General features: G+C 36.7%; 1 long non-coding RNA gene across 4 annotated transcripts; it reads right to left on the bottom strand.

Moving 5' to 3' along the window:
- Nucleotides 1–117: 117 nt before the first annotated feature.
- LOC123525427 (uncharacterized) lies at nt 118–14,908 on the bottom strand. Of its 4 annotated transcripts, none has more exons than XR_008370108.1 (8): nt 14,787–14,908; nt 12,914–13,883; nt 12,153–12,371; nt 11,271–11,405; nt 10,821–10,900; nt 9,876–9,993; nt 1,837–1,909; nt 118–960 (listed from the first exon to the last, which is right to left on the bottom strand). It is a non-coding gene; the product is annotated as an uncharacterized LOC123525427 (long non-coding RNA). The 4 variants fall into 4 exon arrangements; XR_008370109.1 differs by having other exon boundaries at nt 12,153–13,334; nt 13,511–13,883; XR_008370110.1 differs by having other exon boundaries at nt 13,511–13,883.
- Nucleotides 14,909–17,631: the final 2,723 nt, after the last annotated feature.

Below are 17,631 nucleotides of genomic sequence, written 5' to 3'. Positions count from 1 at the left end.
TTGCGATGAAAGTTTAAAATGACTGCATGCATTTTGACCTTGTAAAGTAACGATTCTAAGGCTTTAGAAAAGCTGTATATCAGAACAAATATATCAGAACACTGTCCCAATTGCTGTAAGCAAGAAAAACTTTAAATTGATGAGGAAGTTTCTAACTTGAACAAATTTGCGAAACTTTGGAAGATAATGTTAACATTTTGTATAATGTAGACGAAAACATAAAATACACAGAATGTCTCTGCGATAAGAATCAGAGAAAATGCAACTGGTGTATAATGAAAGGGAAATTACCAATTTTCAATATTCATGGTACCCATTAAATTTTACTGATATGGGTTAGTATACTTTCCCGTTGGGTATCTTGGTTCTCACAGTATACCTAGGTGTACAGTATGACATGTACAATAGTATTTTTCTTCTGGTCTGGTATCAGTGGCTTCTGGTCTGGTATCAGTGGGTCCTTCAGCTTAAAATGAATCACAGTGGTGTAGGTCATAGATGCGACAGGTCCAGTACTAAATGAACCATTTAGCTATTGTTAAAGAGAAATAATCCACAGTGTTAATTATTATACTGAAGTGTCCAGTAAATAAAAGCTGTCAGAAACGTGTGAACTGGAACACCTAGGTATATACAATGAGATGTGAACCATTCTGCAACAAAAATTATATCCACCTATGCAAGTGGGTTTAGATTATCATGTGACACATTGTCCAATTTTAGCGCAGTTTTTTCTGAATACACACTGGCATACAAACTTATTATTGTATGATTGAAGTCAATACTTCCTCAGACGACACCATTTCTAATTTTATTATTCTTGACACTTTTCTCTTTCATTTGTCCAATTGTAACATTGAGGTCGGTGTCCATTGCCTCCGGAAGTGCAGATGTTCCAGTGACACATACCACCGACACTGCCCCGCACACATAGTACAACAAACCAGGAACATACGAATCCTTCAATTATAACAAACAATTACTTAATTCATGAAATCTGTTAAGCTAAAAAAAGCGTCTGTGATAGTTTTTTTTTTCTCTAGGCTAGCTGTTTTACAAGACGCTGTAAGAGAACAATTGTAGAAAAATGCATGACCTTTACTTACTTCTAACTCAATTGTGAAGAGTGCTTGAGGGTTATTTGAGTCGTTTCGAATCCATTTCTTTAGAAAATCAATGATAGTGTTTTATGAAGAATCGTTATTTATAACGCTACTTCAGCAAATCCCGTTTCACGACAGAAAATAGTTTGTAGACATTGGCTGTAGAAAATTAATTATTTGGTTTCTTTGTTCAAAAAGTGAGTTGCAACTCACAAATTGACTAACTGAGGACAGTCGTAGCAGCTAGATCAGTAAATGCTAGTTTAATATTTGCCAAGTAGACCAACTAAGGATCAATTGTCGCACCCTTCGGTAAGTGACTAGTAGATGCTAGTTTTATTTTAACCAATTAGACCAACCATATCACCTGGCTCAGTCAGAGATTAATAAATGCTAGTTTAATATTTACCAAGTAGACCAACTGAGGACCAATTACAGCAATCTTCAGAAAGTGTCTGGTAGATGCTAGTTTTATTCTTACCGATTAGACTACCTTAGGACCATTTATATCACCCGCCTTAGTCAGTGACTGGCAGGTGTTAGTTTTATACATATCAAGTAGATAGGGGACGAGTCATAACACCTAGCCCAAGAAGTGATAAGGAGATGTTTGTAGTATCTGCGGACCAATCACAACACCTGGCTCAGTAAATAATTTGCCAAACAGGCTAACTGGGGACAAATTATAACACATAGCTTATTAGCTGATTGGTAAATGCTAATTTATACTTACCAAGTAGACTAACTGAGGACCAATCATGGCGTCAAATCTTCCCATTACACTTAATGTTCCAAATCCAATATTTCTGAATAAAAACACAAGTATCATGTATTGTAGACGATACACATATTCCAAACTTTTCATTTAACACATTTAAAAGTACTTTGTATATCAAATATATCACAAACACTGAGTACCATACGAGGAATTCTAACAATATCTTCATAGGCTTTAGCAGCTTTTCCTAATTATCTTAACATGTAACATCTGTTACAGATAGTTGTTATTCCAAAAGCGCACAGTATCAACGATCTTGCTAAGTGTGGGAAGTTGGCGAGAAGTTCGACATTAGGCATTGGACAATGTAACAGAGAACGACATTTGACATTCAAAACATGAAGTTGGCGAGAAGTTCGGCATTAGACATTGGACGTTGTAACAGAGAACGACATTTTACATTCAAAACGTGAAGTTGGCGAGAAGTTAAACTTTTCGTCATTGGACATTTGAAACAAGAACGACTTTGTACATTCAGACCTAGATTGACATTAATACCCAGAACGGCACTGGACTTTCAAGCCCATAACAACATTTGACATTCAAACCGAGAACGACATTAGACATACGAATTCAGAACATTGGATATTCAAACCCAGCCAAGGAGCTTGGAAATTCGATTCAAGCATTCTTTTCTTTTACACGTCCTGGGAATCCTTTGTCCAGATGCACGCTACTATTTCTGAGCCCGAAACTGCGGTTAGGTACCTTGCAACGGTAACTGTTTGATACACCAATTACCATATGTCGGTAGCAGTATCAAACTCATATAACAGCTGTATTAACTGCTGGCAGTAGTAGCATAGGTGAATACTTATTGTAGATCATGGATTGAATGTTCAATGTTGTTTTAGGTTATATCATTTTCTTATGTCAATTGTCGTTCTGGGTTCGAATGTCCAACGTCGTTCTGGGTTCGAATGTCAAATGTTGTTCTGGGTTTGAATGTCCAACGTCGTTCTGGGTTCGAACGTCCAATATTGTTCTAGGTTTGAATGTACAATGTCGTTCTGGGTTTGAATGTCCAATGTCGTTCTGGGTTCGAATGTCCAATGTACTTATTTTTTTCTAATGTCGAATGTCGTTCTGGTTTCGAATGTCCAATGTCGTTCTCGATTCGAATGTCCAATGTTCTTCTAGGTTTGAATGTCCAAAGTCGTTCTTGTTTCGAATGTTCAATATTATTCTGTATTCGTATGTCCAAAGTCGTTCCAGGTTTGAATGTCCAATGTCGTTCTCATTTCGAATGTCCAATGTCGTTTCTTTGTTCAAATGTCCAATGTCGTTTTTGGTTTGAAGGTCCAATGTCGTTCTGGGTTTGAATATCCAACGTCTTTCTCATTTCGAATGTCCATTGTCGTTCTTGTTTCGAATGTCCAATCATTTTCTGAATTCGAATATTCAATGTTGTTCTGGGTTTGAATGCCCAATGTTCTTCTGGGTTTGAATGTCCAATATTGTTCTATTTTCGAATGTCAAATGTCATTCTAAATTCGAATGTCCGATGTCGTTCTGGATTCGAATGTCCAATGTCGTTCCCAATTTGAATGTCCAATGTCGTACTTGTTTTGAATGTCCAGTGTCGTACCGGATTCGAATTCCACTGTCGTTCTTGCTTCGAACGTCCAATGTCAATCTGAACAGACTCAATGAAATCGTTCAATGTCGTTCTCAGTTTGAATGCCAAATGTCGTTCATGTTTTGAATGTCCAATGTCGTTCTTGTTTTGAATGCCAAATGTCGTTCTGGGTTTGAATGGTCAATGTTGTTCTGGGCTTAAATGTCCAATGTCGTTCTTATTTCAAATATCCAGTGCCGTTCCTATTTCGAAGATCCAATGTCGTTCTGGATTCGAATGACAAATGTCCTTCTTGGTTTAAATGTCCAATTGTCGTTCTAAATGCCTCGTGTGTTTTTTTAATGTCCAATGTCCAATGTCGTTCTTATTTCGAATGTCCAATTTAGGTCTTTTTTCAAATGTCCAATGTCGTTCAGGATTTGAATGTCGAATTTCGTTCTCATTTAGAATATTCAATTTCGCTCTTAGATCGATTGGCTGATTCGTTTTTCGAATATCCCCTGTCGTTTGGGGTTTGAATGTCCAAAGTCGTTCCGGGTTTGAATGTCTAATGTCGCTCTCATTTCGAATGTCCAATGTCGTTCATATTTCAAATGTCCAGTTACGTTTTAGACTGCCTTGAATGTCCAATGTTGTTCTGGGTTTGAATGTCCAATGTCGTTCTCATTTCGAATGGCAAATGATATTCTGAATTCCAATGTTAAATGTCGTTCTGGGTTGGAAGGTCCAATGTTGTTCTTAATTTGAATGCTCTATATTGTTTTTGTTTTGAATGTCCCACGTCATTCTTGTTTCGAATGTCCAATGACGTTCGATGTTTGCATGTCCAATGTCGTTCTGCGTTCGAATGTCCAATGGAATTATTTTTTCTAATGTCAAATGTCGTTCTGGATTTGAGTGTCCAATGTCGCTCTAGATTTAAAATTCCAATCTCGTTCTCATTTCGAATGTCTAGTGTGGTTTTTATTTCGAATGTCCAATATCGTTCTAGGTTTGAATGTCCAATGTCATTCTTCTTTCGAATGTCCAAAGTTATCCTGAATTTGAATGTCCAATGCACTTCTTTTGTCGAATGTCCAATGTCGTTCTGGGTTTCAATGTCCAATGTCGTTCTCATTTCTAATGTCCAATGTCGTAACGGGTTCGAATGTCCAATATATTTCTTTTTTTCGAATGTCCAAAGTCGTTTAGAGTTTGAATGTCCAATGTCATTCTGGGTTTGAATGTCCAACCTCGTCCTCATTTCGAATGTCCAATGTCGTTTATGTTTCGAATATCCAAATACGTTCTGAATTAGAATGTCCAATATCGTTCTGGATTTGAATGCCCAATAGCGTTCTGGGTTTGAATGTCTAATGGTGTTCTGCTTTCGAATGTCCAATGTCATTCTAAATTCGAATGTTATATGTCGATCTGTGTTTGAATGTCCAATGTAGTTCTCAGTTTGAATGCCAAATATCGAGGTTTTGAATGTCCAATGTCGTTCTTGTTTCAAATGCCTAATGTTGTTCTGGGTTTAAATGTCCAATCGCGTTCTTATTTCAAATGTCCAGTGTCGTTCTTTTTCGAATATCCAGTGTCGTTCTGGATTTGAACGAAAAATGTCCTTCTGGGTATGAATGTCCAATGTCGTTCTCTATTTGAATGTCAAGTGTCGTTTTTGTTATGAATATCCCATTTCTAATGTCGCTCTCATTTCGAATCTCAAATGTTGTTCTACTTTCGAGTGTCACGTGTCATTCTAAATTCGAATATCCTATGTCGTTCTGGGTTCGAATGTCTAAGGTCGTTCTCAGTTTGAATGCCAAATGCCGATTTTGTTTTGAATGTTCAATGTCGCTCTGGGTTTGAATGTTCAATGTTGTTCTTGGTTTGAATGTCCAATGTCGTTCTTATTTCGAATGTCCATTGTCGTTCTGGTTTCGAATGACAAATGTCCTTCTGGTTTTGAATGTCCAATGTCGTTCTCAATTTCAATGTCCTTTGTTGTTTTTCAAGTCCAATGTCCAATGTCCTTCTAGGTTTGGATGTCCAATGTCATTCTTCTTTCGAATGTCCAAAGTAATTCTGAATTCAAATGTCCAATGCAGTTCTTTTTTCGAATTTCGTTTAGGGTTTGAATGTCTGATGTCGATCTCATTTCGAATGTCCAAGTTCGTGGTAGTTTCGAACGTCCAATGTATTTCCTTTTATGAATGTCCGATGTCGTTTTCGGTTTGAATGTCCAATGTCGTTCTGGGTTTCAATGTCCAACGTTGTTTTCATTTCGAATGTGCAATGTCGTTCTTGTTTCGAATGTCAAATTACGTTTTGAATTCGAATGTCCAATGTCGTGCTGAATTTTAATGCCCAATGTCGTTCTGGGTTTGAATGTCCAATATTGTTCTGCTTTCGAATGTCCAATGCCATTCTAAATTCGAATGTTCAATGTCGATCTGGGTTTGAATGTCCAATGACTTTCTCAGTTTGAATGCCAAATGTCGTGGTTTTGAATGTCCAATGTCGTTTTTGTTTCGAATACCCATTGTCGTTCTGGGTTTGAATGTCCAATGTCGTTCACAATTTGAATGCCCTGTGTCGTTTTGTTTTTAATGTTACATTTCTAATGTCGTTCTTATTTAGAACTTCCAAATTTGTTGTTTTTTCGAATGTCCAATGTCGTTCAGGGATTGAATGTCTAATGTTGTTCTTATTTAGAAAGTAAAAGCTTGTTCTTTGTTCGACGGGCCAATTTAGTTCCTTTTTTTTCGAATGTCTCATGTCGTTTGAGGTTTGAATTTCAAAAGTCGTTCCAGGTTTGAATGTCTAATGTCGCTCTCATTTTGAATGTCCAATGTTGTTCTTATTTCGAATGTCCAGTCACGTTCTGGATTCGAATGTCAATCTTGGTTTGAATGTCCAATTGTCCGATGTCGAATGCCATTCTGAATTCGAATGTTGTATGTCGTTCTGGGTTTAAAACTTTAAAAGTCCAATATTGTTCTCAATTTGAGTACCAAATGCTGTTCTTGTTTTGAATGTTCAATGTCGTTCTACTTTCGAATGTCAAATGTCCTTCTAAATTCGAATGTCCGATGTCGTTATGGGTTTGAATGTCCAGTGTCGTTCTCAATTTAATGCCAAATGTCCTTCCGGGTTTGAATATCCAATATCGTTCTCAATTTGAATGCCTTATGTTGTTCCTTTAATGTCCAATGTTGTTTTCATTTCAAAAGTTGAATGTCCAATTTAGGTCATTTTTCAAATGTCCAATGTCGTTTAGGATTTAAATGTCCAATTTCGTTCTGATTTAGAATGTCCAATTTCGTTCTTGGTTCGATCTGCCAATGTATTACTTTTTTTAAATGTCCCCTGTCGTTTTGGGTTTGAATGTCCAAAGTTGTTCTGGGTTTGAATGTCTAATGTCGCTCTCATTTCAAATGTCCAACGTCGTTCTTGTTTCGAATGTCCAATTACGTTCTAGACTCGAATGTCCAATGTTGTTTTGGATTCGAATGTTCAATGTCTTTCTCATTTCGAATGTCAAATGTTATTCTGAATTTGAATGTTAATGTCGTTCTGGGTTTGAATGTCCAATGTCGTTCTTAATTTAAATGCTCTATGTCGTTCTTGTTTTGAATATCCAACGTCGTTCTTGTTTCGAATTTCCAATGTCATTAGATTTTGGCATGTCCAATGCCGGTCTGCGTTCGAATGTCCAATGTAGTTATTTATTCTAAAGTCAAATGTCGTTCTGGGTTTGAATGACCAGTGTCGTTCTAGGTTTGAATTTCCAATGTCGTTCTCATTTCGAATGTCTAGTGTGGTTCTTTTTTCGAATGTCAAATGTCGTTCTGGTGTCCAATGTCCAATGTCGTTCTAGGTTTGGATGTCCAATGTCATTTTTTTCGAATGTCCAGAGTTATTCCCAATTCGAATGTCAAATGCAGTTCTTTTTTCAAATGTCCAATGTCGTTTAAGGTTTCAATGTCTAATGTCGTTCTCATTTCGAATGCCCAAGTTCATGGTTGGTTCGAATGTCCAATGTATTTCTTTTTTTTTTTGAATGTCCAGTGTCGTTTTGGGTTTGTATGTCCAATGTCGTTCTTGGTTTGAATGTCCAACGTCGTTTTAATTTCGAATTTCCAATGTCATTTTTGTTTCGAATGTCAAATTACGTTCTGAATTCAAATGTCCAATGTCGTTCTGAATTTAAATGCCCAGTGTCGTTCTGCGTTTGAATGTCCAATGTTATTCCGCTTTCTAAATTCGAAAGTTCAATTTCGATCTTGGTTTGAATGTCCAACGTCTTTCTCAGTTTGAATGCCAGGTGTCGTGGTTTTGAATGTCCAATGTCGTTCTTGTTTCGAATGCCCAATGTCGTTCTGGGTTTGAATGTCCAATGTCGTTCTTATTTCAAATATCCAGTGTCGTTTTCATTTCGAATATCCAATGCCGTTCTGGATTCGAACGACAAATGTCCTTCTCGGTTTGATTGTCCAATGTTGTTCTCAATTTGAATGCCCTATGTCGTTTTTATTACGAATGTCCCATTTCTAATGTCGTTCTCATTTCGAAAGTCCAGTGTCGTTTTTATTTCGAACTTCCAGTTTTGTTGTTTTTTCGAATGTCGTTTAGGGTTCGAATGTCAGTTATCGTTCTCATTTAGAATGTCTAATTTTTTTCTTAGTTGGAATGGCCAATGTATTTATTTTTTTCGAATGTCCCATGTCGTTTGAGGTTTGAATTTCCAAAGTCGTTCCAGATTTGAATGTCTAATGTCGCTCTCATTTCGAACGTCCAATGTCGTTCTTATTTCCAATGTCCAATTACCTTCTGGATTCGAATGTCTAATGTCGTACTGGGTTTGAATGTCCAATGTCGTTCTCACGTCGTATGTCAAATGTCATTCTGAATTCGAATGTTGTATGTCGTTCTGAGTTTAAAACTTTAAAAGTCCAATATTGTTCTCAATTTGAATACCAAATAACGTTCTTGTTTTGACTGTTAAATGTCGTTCTACTTTTGAATGTCAAATATCATTCTAAATTCGAATATCCGATGTCGTTCTGGGTTCGAATGTCCAATGTCGTTCCCAATTTGAGTGTCCAATGTCGTACTTGTTATGAATGTCCAGTGTCGTACCGGATTCGAATTTCACTGTCGTTCTTGGTTCGAACGTCCAATGTCAATCTGAACAGACTCAATGAAATCGTGTCTGCTATTATTTTGCTTGGTTGCATTCTATTCTTCCAAAGGATATTCTGAAAGACTTTTTTAAATGTCCATAGTTGTTCTTATTTCGAATGTCAAATGTCGTTTTATTTCGAATGTCCTATATCCTTCTGGATTAGAATGTTCAATGTCGTTTTGGCTTTGAATGTGCAATGGCATTCTTATTTCATACGTCCACTGTCGTTTTTGATTTGAACATCCAATGTCGTTCTTGGTCAGGATGTCAAATGTCGTTCTAGCATTGATCTCCAATGTCATTCTTATTTCGAATGTCAAATGTCGCTCTAGATTCTAATGTCCACTGTCGTTCTGGATTCGAATGTCTAATCGCGTTCTTGGTTTTGAATATCCAATGTCGATCTGGATTCGAATGTTAAATGTCGTTCTTGGCTTGAATGTCCAATGTCGTTGTTGTTTCAAATGTTCAATGCTGTTCTTCCCCCCTCCCCCCACGCTAGAAAGGATGCTACTTGTACTATTTTTTTACGTCTTTTGCATGACGTGCCCGGGGATTGAATCCACGACCTTCCACACTCGATTCGAATGTCCAATGTCGTCCTTGTTACGAATGCCCAATGTTGCTCTGGGGTTGAGTGCCCAGTATCCTATTTTTTCGAATGTCCAATGTTGTTCTCATTTCAAATGTCCAATGTCGTTCTTCGTTTGAATATCCAATGTAGTTCTTGTTTCGAATGTCTAATATCGTTTTTGTTTTGAATGTCCAATGTCGTTCTGGGTTTGAATGTCCAATGTAGGTCTGGATTCAAATATCCGAAGTCGTTTTGGGTTTAAATGTTCAATGTCGTTCTTGTTTCGAATGTGCAGTATTGTTCTGGGTTTGAATGTGCGGTGTCGGTTTGGGTTTGAATGTCCAATGTCGGTCTTGGTTTGAGACATGTCCAGTATCGTTCTCTATTCTTTTGTCCAATACCGAATGCTGAACTTCTCGCCAACTTCACACGACCTTGCTTGCTTTTCAGAAACGACTTTAGTAACATTTTCAAGTCAGGCATAACAATAGCTATCTTTGTAACGACATCAAAGGCATCTGACAGTAGTGTTCCAGTGATATAGTCATAACTGGCTTCCAGGCTGCGATGATACAAATATTGACCTTAGATGAAAGCATCATGGTGTAAGTCAATTGTCCGCCAAACGCTCATATTCGTTAGTTACGTGATCAACCCAAAGACATATATACCTGACGACAGTTGGATATAGTTCAATGGTCATCGTCTGTACCGGTCCCCATGCCATAGCAATACCAATATGGGCTAACAGGGCAAACCCGTTTGTGAGAGCATCGCGGTTTGGAGCCTCTGTGAAATGAAATTTAGAAGATGAAAAAGATCTCATAAAAGGACAGTTATTTAGATTGTCAAAAAATTCCAGCTTAGCCCGAGTACCTGGTCATAGATTTCGAAAATTATATTTACAGTTTATGCAATAAGGAATTTAGATGATCAAAGTCAAATTTCAAACCGGCACCTCTCAGATTAGGAGTCAAATGCTGTACAGCCGCACCACTGTACACGTCTCTTTTGCAGACAAAGCTGAATGACGTTAGCTGGTATAATATTTTCTTTATGTGGTCTCCGTAAGTCTTTGAAATGTTTTAAATTAGAGCGTTACATTAGATGAAAAGGCACTGGTAAAACATTATAAGTAAAATTATGTTCACTAAATCATTTTTACTAAAGCATTATTGCTTTCCATTAGTGTCCACTTGGTTTGTGTTAAGTTATATGTGAGTTTCTGTTTTTACTTTACTGTTATATATATTTCAAGGTCCTGTTGACTTCAGTTAATTTACGGCGGTTAATTAACGAAGATCATCTGCTTTCTTTCAAACTTGTGCTAAACCATTCAATGTTGAATAAAAAAAATCTAACTTGCTTATTTGAAACATATGTGCAATCACTCATAAAGAGTTTTTACTTTTTCACATCTGTTTAAGAAGTGAAGTGAGGTACGACAACTCTCTGAAAGAGATTGGCATAGTTGTACGTGCCGAAACAAATCGCACCTCTAGAAAATTTAACTCCTAGCCCTTTCACTTATAGTCTGAAGGAAACGGTAACTAAGAAAATAAGTCGACAGGACTTGAATCCAATCCACAAAAGGAGCTTGTAATAAAAAATCTTACCAACAGTTTGTACGACGCCGACAATAAAGCCACTGATACCAATAATGTAACATATAATAGCTGTGATTCTACGACCAAACCTTTGGGAAAAATAAAGCATTCATTGACCTTGATAATTGTAAGTACAGTGCAACTCCTGTGATACAACATCACGATGGCGGCTGAAATTTCTGTGTGTTGTATAGAGGTTGTTACTTGGTTATTTGTCTACATTATCCATATCGTCTTAACTTTTTTAAACTTAATCGCAAATATTCCCTCAACAGTTCCACCAATATTTCAGTCCTTTCGCTTTCAAATACTTTCATGATCTGAGATTTTTCGACACTTGTGAGATGATGCACAGCCTTTATAGTTTGTGAAACATTCAGTCATATTCACATTATCATCTTTTCTATATTCATTCTATCTTAAGTGTGAACATTATAGAATATCTAATGTCAAAGTTACCTGTTTTGAAGCCAAAGAGCTATTCCCTTTGATGGTATAGCGCAAAGATTAAAGAGAAAGAGGTTGAAAAAGATGTTCCCCGAGAGAGCCTGGATACCATATTTGATACAAAATGATACTAGACCAAGGCCTTACCTAGAATACAGAGCAATTTTTAAACTTTAATATAATGTAATACGAAATATTTCGACAAGGCCGTCAATTAATATTTGATCTTCAACCTTTGATACTAATTTAAAGAAATTAATTTAGGTGAATTGTGAAATAAGTTATTGCAAATCAACATCAGAAATGCATTCCTGATGCACCACCACGAGCTGAAGAATATGAAGGAAGAGAAGCCAATTTTCCATTAACTGCTGAGCATAATGAAACAACTGTTCATGTATTTGGTATGGTACAGCTACCGAGATGGTCATCTGCGTATGTTTTTACACCAGTACCTTTTTACTTCACACTTTAAGGTGTGTTGCATAGAACCTAATCACCATTGTAGGAATATATCCCGTATTAACTTAAATATATCTGAATTACTGCATATATCTGAAATGAACCTGATTAACATTTAACTGTCATAAGGGTTGTCGTTATTTGCGATCATATGTATATCATTCATGTATTCATGTAGACAAAATTACCAAACTGCACGTGTGTAAACTAATTTTTCAGTAATTTAAACTGAAAAAATCCAGCTTTGTTATTAGTGTTTGTTCTACTCTAAGCACAGACTATTAATTGATCTATGGTCACATTTTGTTCTGGTTCAAGGGGTGGTATAAGAAGCTTGAATGTTAAATCATCGATGAAGATTGAATAATCTAATCTACTCTCAAGTTCCAAATTCTGCAAAATGCGTTGCAGTTTGCAACCGATGTTTCTTACCAATTAAAAATAGAAAGAAATGTATTCCGTATAAGAGCCTTTGACTTGAACAAGTCAATAACGGTGTACTTCCGGTCCTTTTTCACTTCCGGTTTATCAATCAGGTGCCCCAATTCCACTTCACGGCAGTGGTTATACTTTGCAAGCTTATTGATCACTTTAAGGGCTTTATCAGACTTATCGTGCCCAATGTACCAGCGCAAACTTTCGGGAATTATGCTGACAACAAATAACAATAATTATATTTACATAAGCATCTATAATACAGAGCATTTCAAAATATATCATGTACTGATTTTAGCCAGTTATTGAAATCATATGAAATGTATACCAAGCTGGAGGATTGTGATTTTTTTACGGTAAGCCGCAGAGTTTATTATAATAAAATATAATTGTCAAAACATTGTTTGAGTGCTTCCAAATTTGGCTAAATATCACCAAATGATTCAAACAAAAACTATGTTGGAGGAAATTGCCTTTTACAAATTAAGGGTCCTAGCCCTCTGACCGCCCTCATAGCGCTCAGAACTCCCGGTTGCACAACTTTAAACCCTTACCTAAACAGAAAGCTCTCAGCCAAAATCGGTTAAATTTCTTCCACCCAATGACACTCAAAACAACAAAATAGTCAGGATTGTCAGGTGTACAGTGCTAAATCCCTATTTCTACAGGACGCTTGTGAAACAATTTAACTGACTTAATTCAAAGGATACCGTTTCTTTTTTTCCTTTAAAGTCTTATTTATCAGCAAAACAACTTACAACCATGCAAATAAACACGGGATTCCCATGATGCCTGTCAAGAGCTGCATATATCGCCAGTCCTGTATCAGCCAGGCACACAAAGCAAGCACGCATCATTCTACCGACCAAGAGGGAAAACCAACGATCCACACGCGCCATTTTGCTAAGGAAAATTCGGATAACAAGCAATATTGTGTCGACAAGAAAAATCCGGATCCAAAGCCGCGAAAATCCTCGCAACAGCAAACATGACCCAGTTTACGGAAAAGAAACCAACCAGATTGAAAACAGTTATGAGAATTATGGAGGTAAAGAATGGAGGTTTACGCCCAATCAGATCTGATAACTGGCCTGCAAGTATGTTTCCTGCGAGTAACCCAGCAACTTGTAAAGTCATGATTAAACTTTGAATGTAGTCACGTCCGCACATTTAACCAAACTGAAAAATATTGTTTCTGTACAATAGTGCAAATTTACAGTTACTGTGCAATGAATTTGTGCATTGGGATTCGTACATTTGCAAAGAAATAGCTTATGTTTTCTATGATATGATTTTGGAAATAAAACTGTCAAATGTTAAAAAATGGTTACAGTTTAAGAAATAGTGAAACCTACCTCGCTGACAATCGTTTGAAGTGTTCCTTCGAAAATGAAACTAGAAAATTTCGTGTCATTCGTAAGGACACAGGTTTTGGAAGGACATATGTTTACTTCTGATTCATTTTGCAGAATCATGCACGAGGTTCTATTGTCGGGAACAATTCTGTCGTCACATCGCCAAGGCGGTGTCGAACAAATAATGATGGTCGACAAAGTACTGAAGTAGACGATAGATTTGATCAGGTGAACAACAACGCTCATGCGAATCTGATATCGCCCACATCCTCCAATCTCCTCGATTATTTTGTCCGGTCTCACTGGGCCTTCCATTGCCAATCCGTGTAAAATTTTGGCTGGACAGTTTCAGTGTGTGTCCGTATTCTACAGTCTGTAAGTATATATAATTATTGCAAATGTTTTACCACACCACAATCTAAATAAACGAGACACTGACACTTTGTTCAAAGAATGGAGACAGTTTGTTCAAATAAAGGGGACACTTACTTCTAATAAAGGTGAGACGTAATTCAGTTTTAATGTGACCCTTAGTTTCAATAAAGGTGACACGTGGTTCAGTACAAAGGTGACAATTAGTTTCAATAAAGGCGATACTTTGTTCAAACAAAGGTGTTACTAGTATTTAAAGCTACTTATTTGCATTTGGTTGGGTGGGTTGGGGATGCGGTGGTAAAATGTTGCCCATTAAAAGTTTATTAACAAGAATAATATTTGGTAAATTGATTTTTCAAATAAACCGCCTGCCTGTCGATTTTTTTTTTAAATTGCCCGTTCAAAGTAAAACGTCTAAGATACTTTTGAAATGATGTATAAAATCAATAGTTTTCATGGACTATATTCAATAAATGATTGTCGGAAGTCATAATGAGCAAAACTTTGCACAGCAGTATTTACAGGACCAGTATGTCAAGCAATTGCCAAACCCTACATATTCGCCAGACCTAAGTCCCGTGTTTCTTTTTTTCTTTTTCCTTTGCTGAAAAGAAATGCTGGCTTGGAGCCGTTGCAATTTCTGAAACGCCCTTGGTAGCGCAGTGTATCAGTGTCTGCATAGTATACCAAGGGCAGACTACTCTGTGGCTTTCAAGTCGTGTGTAGCCCCAGCTTCTGTTAAAAGTAAACTATTTTGAGGGACTGGTGAAACCAATGTGCTTAAATATACTTTTTTTCTATATTTTATAATCATGGAAAGTCTCACAATTTTCTGAATTCCCCTCTTAAGTCCAAAATAAAAAAAACTAGACTAAAAAAATGTTTATGTAGAAAATCTTACCAGATAGTTTAAGCACTTCACTATGTGAAAACCACATATATAGTTGTAAGCATATAGACAGAGTGTCTCATTTTATTTGTTACAGATGATATTACTGACTTGATAATGAATTCATTGACACGAGCCAAAAAGAAAACAATTTATTTGTAAACATTGCTGCTTAGTTAAATCAAGCTACCTTATCCATTAAGGCCATTGGAATTACTATTCTAATATGACTAGCAATGCTTAAATCATCACAACGATATTATGTTGAAGTCACGTCGACGTGATATTTAGCGACAGGTATGCATCTAGAAATAACACTTTCTAACAGCATGTTTAAAACGAAATGTCACTCTGCACAAGTTTTGATTAATTTTCACACATGAGTTGGTTATTCGCTTTGTAGAATGATTCGCCATCATCTTCGCCCAAATTTAACTCTTCCGCAAGATTACTATTTCCGGTCCTGGCGTGTATAAACAAAGGAGCGTGGCGATCTACCATTTAGCGCCGTGCATGCGCGAAGAAACAGTTCTATCATATTTGATATAAATTTCAAAATAAGACATATTAGAATCTAAATCATTTATAGCAAACCATGTTTTAACACTATTTATACACGATAGGCGGTTATACGTTGTTCGAAATAATTTCACGAGGAATGCGCAAATATAAAGTTATCGACTGCTGTATGTGCATACCTGTTTTTTTTTTTTTTACGTGCGCCTTATGCCGACACACGTGCTCAAAAGCAAGACCAAAGATACGCCAGCATTACATAATGGTTCAGGAGCGTCGCAGCAATCCGCGGAGTCAGTTTAAGTAGCAGATAAGTTTGTGTCCCCAACCTCTGCAACAACCATTATCAGAATACATCCGTTCGAAAGAGTATCAGATCTTTCGACCCGAGAATCCCACTCCCATTTGCAACACACCTGCAAATAGTTTCAAAATTGAGAGCGGACGCTGATGTTTTTGTGCTCCATTCGAAAGAAGTGTCCGCTGAACAGTCCCACTAACGGAACCAGCACCGGCTGTTAACATGTTTCGCGAAAATTGTCGAAACAGGAGCATAAACGCTAGTGATGTATGATGTAAACAACACCAATTTAGCGTTGAGAAAAAAACATATATTTATTTGTCGATAATCTGTCTAGCCATGTAGAAGTGGTCAAAGTTTGGGTTCAAAGTGAGATAAGACAGACTGCAGTTAAGAAACCTGTCTCTAGTCCTTGACAAAAAAAATCCCTCATTTAAGAATATATTTAAGACACGGGTAAAAATGATGTTATTATGTATTTCTCAATTACAAAAAGGCGTGTAAGTAGAATTGGTGGTATCGGACTACATTCCAAAGCGATTAACTCCCTTTGCGCGCTTTACTGTAAAGGGAGACCACAGCGCATGCGATTGACGACACTTACGGGCATTAATTAATTGTAACATTTTGCCTTTTTATGGGACGCGCCCCTAGATTTATGTAAAACATATCTAAATTAAGAGTGTGATTTCAGTTATTTCGCAATGCATGTAAATGTAACAGCAAAGATTTAATTTTTAATGGTCATCGAGAAACTATTTACTGCATCACTATTGTGTAAAACGGAATAAATGTACTAGTAGGCATATATTCACAAAAATTTGTTTGTTTTAAATTTATGATTCACATCTGGAGGATTGTAGGCCTATCTTTAAGTAAAGCAAAAGCATCCTTCTTAAATTAAATGACTGGTTTTCTTATTAATCAGATATCCGGGAAAACAAATGCATCAGTCCTAGGACAGGTAAAGGCGAGAAAGGAAGTAAAAAGAATGGTAACTTGAAGGTCAGTGAAGAGCTACTTGCTAATGCAGTAGCTGTAAAATCGCAGAAGATCGACCCTTAAGTAAGAGCCGACCCAGAGGTGAGTGATTATTCCCGCTGGGGAAGCAGGACCACTAGATGAAGTACTAGTACCTAAGATGTTAGACACATCAGTCGAAATAAAGGAGACACCACTGGCTTTATCATTGATAAGTCTACGTAATACTGATACCCTTGTCAAACTCATAACCGATGACGACATTCACGATGAAGACATGTTTGGAATCATCTCAGTTTATGCTGAAAGCGCGGTCACACATTAAACCGGAATCCACCTAAAAACCGGAATACACCGGAATACACTTTCTATAACCGGAATACACCTGTATTTTTTAATTAAAGGTATTTTTGAAGGTTTTTTGATATAATTCAATCAGATATATCATAAATAATCAACATACCAAAGGAAAATACAATACGTTCACGCAAAACGATTTTATAAGAGATTGAAATTCGGCGACCGCGCGGGAAATTACCATAACCGAAATACTCCCGTATTTCTTCAACATATGCTATTTTTGAAGTGGTTTATGACTGAATTCAAAAATATATATCATAAATAATTAATTTCCAAAATGAAATTAAAATACTTTTGCGCATTACGTTTGAAAATCGGCGAAGGCACTGGAAATTTGCGTATTCGTAAATGAATTTCCATGCCCTAAAATTCTCTAATGTGACCCGTATTTTTAAATAAATCGTATTTTTAGGGTTTATGATAGAAATCAATCATATCTAAAATAAATAATTCATTTACAAAAATATACATGTACAAAGATGCATTTAAATCCGCAATGACATCGTATTGCTTTATTTAAAACCACATTTCTATTTACGTTCACTAGGTCACGTACACTGGCACCAGACCAGAAAGAAAATGCCTCTGTACATGTTATACCCTACCCCTAGGTATCATATAAGAACCATGGTCGTGAACGGGAAAATATACTAACCCATTTCAATCGCGTATTTCATACCTAAAAGACGCAGTTCAGTA

This window comes from Mercenaria mercenaria, chromosome 3 (assembly GCF_021730395.1).
Source record: "Mercenaria mercenaria strain notata chromosome 3, MADL_Memer_1, whole genome shotgun sequence".
Classification (NCBI taxonomy): Eukaryota; Metazoa; Mollusca; class Bivalvia; order Venerida; family Veneridae; genus Mercenaria; species Mercenaria mercenaria.
The sequence above is the reverse complement of the archived record's forward strand: the minus strand, read 5'-3'. Positions and strand labels throughout refer to the sequence as shown.